The sequence below is a fragment of the Mauremys reevesii genome, linkage group 1 (genome assembly GCF_016161935.1).
Source record: "Mauremys reevesii isolate NIE-2019 linkage group 1, ASM1616193v1, whole genome shotgun sequence".
Taxonomy (NCBI): Eukaryota; Metazoa; Chordata; order Testudines; family Geoemydidae; genus Mauremys; species Mauremys reevesii.
The window spans coordinates 46416964-46423646 of record NC_052623.1 but is presented as its reverse complement, the minus strand read 5'-3'; the positions used below and the strand labels follow the sequence as shown (position 1 = coordinate 46423646).

The following is a 6683-nucleotide window of genomic DNA, read 5'->3' as shown; positions in this document are numbered from 1 at the left end:
CGACACTGCTGTGTGTCCCTGGAGTAGCCTCTTTCTGTCATGGCCCTGGAGACTTTAGCATACGTATTTGCGTTCCTTTTTTTGGAACGTAGTTCTGCCATAACAGATTAGTCTCCCCAACATGCAATGAGATCCAGTACCTCCCGTTCAGACCATGCTGGAGCTCGTCTGCGAATCCGGGACTGCGTGATCTCTTGTGATGGTGGACTCTGCATGGTTGTCTGTGATGGTGGACTGTGCTGACAATAACCTGTGCTGATGGTGACCAAACAGGAAATTCAAAAGTTCCCGGGGCTTTTCCTGCCCATCTGGCTAGTGCATCGGAGTGAGAGTGTTGTCCAGAGCGGTCACAAGGGAGCATTCTGGGATACACCCAGAGGCCAATAATGTTGAATTGTGTCCACAATACCTTTAACCCGGGATTGTGATCTCGATTTAAGCGCTACTCCACTTGCCGAGGTGCAGTACAGAAATTGATTTAAAGAGCCCTTTAAATCGAAAAAGCCAGTTTGGTCATGTGGACGGAATCATTATTTTTTTTAATTAACTTGGCTAATTCCAAAATAACAGACTAGTGTAGACCAGGCCTTCGAGGAAACTTATTAGACATGGGTCAGCATACAAAAGATAGATTCACATGTGAAAAGAAAGAGAGAATATCACTGACTCCACCAGCTCCTATTGTTCTTCTGATTTGACCATAGTAATAAAAAATGGCCAGTACCTAGCTCTCATGTTCCTGATTGTTCCTTAAAAGATATACAGTTGATACTGGCACTTATGTATGTCTAATTCCTTCAGATAGCACACAAGCTGCCATTTATGACATAATTCAACACCACACAAACTATCATGACAGCATAAACACAGAACTTTGAACTGGAACAACATTAAGAGGCAATTTCCTGTGAGATACTGAGTGTCCTAAAATCCTATTGCACTCAGCACTAGGCCCTAGGAATAGCAGACAAGAAGAGGCTGACTCTGACTTCTGTTTTGATGTGTCTTAGTAACCAGAAATGACTGGTATGAGAATATGCAAATACAGATGAGCCATAGAACAATGTAAGTCAAATTTTGAACCTTCTGACCCTAAAAAATTAATTCATTTGGTATTTTTTACAATCCCTTGTGCAATTTTAATATTTTTTTTACTTTTCAGTTTTAATATGTATTCTATAAATATCTACAAAATCATGGAGAGTGTATACTAGGTCCATTATTTCTCACTTTGTAACATTTTCCAATAAGAAATAATATATGAGATGCTGAATTCTTTGTGACATTGTAGATGGAAATATATTGGGCCAGATCCTCAGAGTGTGTATATCAGTGTAGCTGATAGAAACTATGAGCCAGGTCCTTATTCATGGCTTGACTGCAACCTCCCACAGATTCTCCCATGGGAGGAGAACAAAGAGGGGGACATTGCGTGTGGTTATCTTTCCAGAGACTTCTCCTCAGTCATTCTGTGTGGGGATGAGGTCACCAACTTTGCAAAATAGCCCCTGGGGCCTACCCACAAATTTGCATAGACTCCAGGGGATCCCCTGAAAATCAGAGATTCCAGCACAGAAGCCCCATGCCTTTGCAGGCGCTCCTACCAATTCCTTGTGAGCACAGCGGCAATGGAGCTACATTGAAAGGGACTGGCCTGAAAGTGGCTGGCACAGGTCCCAAACCTTTTAAACAGGGACTGCTAAGGCAGAAAGGGACCTAGCCCCAGGCTGTATTACCTTTCCACTCTGATCTCCATAGGTCTGCTACAGGAGACAATGTGCCTCTCACCCAGCCTTGTCCTTAGACCATGTGTTCATCCTCAACCCTGTCTACCATCCATCTACTCTCCAAGCATGGCTCCCCAGACCTGCAGAGAGCCCTCTGCAAAGCTAACCCTGCTTTGTAACAGGGGAGGGGAGGATCTGCACTTGGAACTTTATATGGTCCTCACTTTTTATTGCCCTTTCTCCATCTCTGGTCCCTGTAGACAGTGGGAGTTATACCTGCGTCAGGTCTGAGCAAAAAATATTAATTATAATTATTAGTATTTTATTATATTTATTTCTTTAACAAATGAGTACGGATCTCAGGATTCCCTTGTATGTAAGTTCATCAGGAATCCACAGAATTACATAGAAACAAAGTATATTACTTTTATCTCAGTGTTCTTTTCATTCAGGAAATCTCATTGATTTAAGTTAGAATGAACTGATAGATCAGGCATATTCAAATCATGCTGGCTATGACTGTGCCTGAAGTATTTGCCTCTGAACTATTTATCTCTAAGTCCTTCGGCACTGCAATTTGTATCTGTGGTTTAAAACTATATGCTCCATATTTCCTCACTTTTCTCTCCACATCCATTTCTGGGCCAGAGATCCTTCACTGGTATAAATTGTTATAGCTTAATTGATATCAATGAATCTGACACCACTTTATACCAGCTCTCGATCGGACTGTCTGTAACTTATACTATTCATTTTCATGCCACAGCATGTGAGGTTTCCAGAGCCAGTCAAAAGTAAACATCAGTAGTTTGACACAGGTAATCACAGACTAATCCATGAATTTAAAGGGGCTGCATATGTATCCTTGTGTTATTCTGCTGCTTGAATAAGTTCTCCCTTCTATCATTTGACCCACAAGCTCTATACCACATCATTTTCCCCAGAGGTCCCAAATTGTGGTTGCTTGTCCAAGCAATGAAGTAAACAGCATACACTCTCCTTATGTTGACCCAAACACATTTATTTAGGGGTTTAGTTGTGCAATCTATATACTTCGCACCTCCATTGGCAGCTGTGGTAGACTTAAATATTGAGTTTGCTTTAATTTCTCACACTCACTTGGGAGGTTAGGCTCACTTGGGAAGTTAGGTCACACTCACTTGGGAGGTTGATTCTCATTCTGGATTCCCTCCAAACCCAATCTGCCTCTCTTTTTAGGGCTGGGCTGCAGCTGCAAACAGAATGTACGTCTGCAGAGTACTCTCTGAAAATAGTTGTCTTTGTTGTGACTAAGATATTCAGATCTTTTTTCAGTAGCACCCTTATTTGATTGACTGATGTGCCTGCAAGTTATTTTTGAATCTGAGTTATTTCTATTTCTGATGTAAGATTTTAGATGCTGTATAATTGCTAAGCCCACTCTTTTATTTGATAACACTTTTAATCTAAAATTGGGAGTAAAGTGTGTTGTTGTTGCAAAGTCTGTATGTTTCAGAAATATTGATGGTCACAACCAGACTATGGGCGTCTACCTTACATATTATATTACATTGCCTAGAGGCACAACAAGCAAACATTATGCCCTCCTGCACTGGCACTAGAAATCTTTTTTAGGTCCCTTCTTTCTTTCCTGTTAGAAAAACACGGGGCTGTTCAGTAACTCTTTCTGTGTCAGATTCTCAAAAGGTAAAGGGATAATATGCGTCACTAATGTTATCTGTGTGAGTTTAACAGTAATGGCTTTTGATGGGCTGTATTAAAATTGTACAGATTTTTTCACTAAGTTATTAGAGTTTGATATGGATCGTTCACATGCATCAGCTAGGCTCTTAGTCCTCATATAAAAATAATTATAAATACATATTAAAATAATCACAAAAAGGTACATATTACTACATGTGGGATTTTTTTTAACAACAGTGAAAGGAAATTTCAGATGAAAAGCTGGTAACTAAATGCTGCCCGAATGAAAAGATAGGTGGCATTTTACTATTTGATAATCTCCAAAAATATGTGAGTGTGTGATCACAATTCTAAACATGTACAGAAGATTAGAACACTAGCTTAAATGGGTCTATTTTTACTTTGAAATGAAAAGCTGGAATGATCATACTGAAAAGTTATCCCCAACCACTTAACTTGACCAATCAAAATAACCTCCTGCATGAGTTGGAAATTTGGAAAATAAAATCAAAATAAACCTCTAGCTTTATATGAGCTTCTTTTTAGCACTATAAACATCTCTCAAAGAAACCTCTTAGCACCCAAATACAGGTGATGCATTGACCATTACTGTAGCTTCACAAGAATCAACTGAAACCCAGGATGATGTCAGTTTTAATGCAGTTCTTTACATTCCAAAATGTTGGGATGTCGAGAATATTATGCATATTTTATTCTCTTTATATTATTATTCTTATTAGAATATCAACCATAATGAAGGCTGGCATTTTACTGTTAGTAAACTGGAGGTGTGTATGTTATAGGCAGAGCTACCTACTCTGCCTGGGTGCCCAACACATCCCATTAAAAGACCCTATTTTCAGTTGCTTGTGATATTTCCAGACTTGCCTGTTCAAGCTGAACTTTTCCATGCTGGGTGTCTGCTTTGGGTTGAATATTTTTGGAAAGTTTCAGAAAAAATGGCTCAGCCATTTCCAAGAATGAGATTTGGGAGAAACTTTTCACTGGGAAGTTCTATCACATCCCATGCTTTGGAGCAGGGACCAGAAATTTTGGCCGGGGTGGTGGTATCAAGGATGTACCTTTTGCTGTAGCTGTGTAAAAGGCTTTCAATTGGCCACGATATAAGATTTTGAAAAAATCTCAGTTCTCATATACTCAGTGGAGACTTTGAGTTTTGCTGCTAAATTCTCCAAAGATCTGTACTGGGAATGCTCCATCCCAGGGCTGCAGAGTTGAACAAGACTTTCTCTGCAACTGGTCTTCCAAGCTACCAGGAGTCACTCTGGCACCAGGCATTAGGACCTAGAGTAGGGAGACTGTTTATCCTGTGTTCTTAATGCCCTTCTGGCTAGCATCCAGTAGCATAGAGGTGGATGTATCTTTACAGGAATGCAGAAGGTATAAGTTCCAGACCTGGAGAGGAAGGTCCCATATAATATATAGTGCAGAATAGTCCATGTAGGTGACTTTCTTTACCTTAAGTGTTACCGTCTCTGATAAAAACCAGTCTTTATTTCTGGTAGTCACATCTCAAGAGTAATTTTGAGCTGTGGTAGTATATTTCTTTTTAGTTAATTACATTGCTCTTACAAATAATTAACAATCAGAAGAATGTATTACAGCAGTGCCTGCATGCTCCAATAGAGATCAGGGTCTTATTGTACTGGGCATTTCACAATATATATTGCCCCAAATATCTTACAATATAGAAAGACAAAGGCAGGATACAACAAACAAGCAAAATGGTCAGGTTGATGATAGGCACATGTCTTGTTAGCTCCTTTTTACCCTCAGGACAAGTAATATAGAAAAGGGGCATTGGAGAGACATCAATATATAGAAATTGTAATATACATTATACATTATACCTAAAGCTATTATGTACTGTGTGCATTTGTTTCTTTAAAAATAAGTGCACATCCACTATACCCAACAGCCTTTCAACCTAATCATTAGTAGTTGGCTGTTTTCTTGTAGACGTCAGAGAAGAAGTGGATCTTGGGGAGGGACCTGGAACACCTATTATTACACAGGGTTTCATTCATGAAGCTTCAGCTAACCTTGAATCCTCAGGTACTTCTTTCCAATTAGGAATAGCTATGTTTCTTAGTAAAAACTATCTCTCAGGCCCCACTGAAATACATGCTAATAGATCAACATGGCACATGATAATTAGAAACCTGTATAAATGATGACAGGCTATGGGATCTATTTTAGTCTTTAGTCACATGGAGAAAACCATTCTAAGATATTATTTTACTCTTGTTTTATGAAGGCAGTTTTTTCAGCAGTATCAGATTATTTATGTTGCCATATTTTTCTGTGGTCTTACTTCACAGATTTTCGTACCATTTAATGATCAAACGGAAAATTCACTTTTATCAACTTATAAATTTAAACATAGCCCAAATAAAATGCAGATAAATAACACCAGCATAGTAATTATCTTTAAAAAAATAAAAATAGGATTTTTAACATTCCTTACATCCTGCTAGGAACAAAAATAGCTTTCATACCAATCTGTAAACTAAGGAAGAAAATCTGATGGGATGGGGGGTGGGGACCTTGTACTAGAGTGAAATAGACCGTGCTGAATTGGAACATGGTGAAAAACATACTCATCAAGAGTAAAGGAGATTAGAGGCATCTTTCACATTGACCAAGCCTGCCTACATCCAGCCATAATAAATGTTTCAGTAGCAGAGGTTGACCATAATAAGTGTTTTTGCAGGCTTAAAGCCAAACCTGAAACAGGGCTCTGTAGGGCTTTGTCCAATTTCTTAATTTAAAAATGCAGCATTCGTTTTAAAAATATATTTTTAGCAATACCAGTGCAGCTTTGTTGCACTAAAAATATGCTTTTTACTTTCCTAAATGTTTGATAAACTTCCAGGTTTATTAAAGCAATGTAACAGAGACATCAAATGACGCTATCCCCCCCTCCGGTTTTAAGATGAAGGTTGCCATAGAGTAGGTTCTTTACTTTTTAAAATATCAAAAAGTAGTTTGTTGGTTTTAAATATAAGGTCCTATTGTACCATAAGGCTTTAAGGAGAACTTCCCTTTGAGTTCTGAAGGGGCGTTTTGCTAAAAACCTGATAGCAAAAGAGGGTCTATAGAATGCACCAAATTCTTCTTTCCTGCTTACCCTCCTCACTTTGGCTTTTATTTTTCACTTGAAAGAGCAACTCTCACAGACTCACTGTTGCCTAGTGGTTAAAGCAGGAGACTGGGAGTCAGTACTCCTGGGTCTGTCTATTGCTGCTGAAT

The 6683-nt window shown here is 38.9% G+C and overlaps 1 long non-coding RNA gene across 1 annotated transcript; it reads left to right on the top strand.

Annotated features, from left to right (window-relative positions):
- Window positions 1-929: 929 nt before the first annotated feature.
- Window positions 930-5446, top strand: LOC120384633. Its single transcript, XR_005588999.1, has 3 exons — window positions 930-1065; window positions 2494-2545; window positions 5391-5446. It is a non-coding gene; the product is annotated as an uncharacterized LOC120384633 (long non-coding RNA).
- Window positions 5447-6683: the final 1237 nt, after the last annotated feature.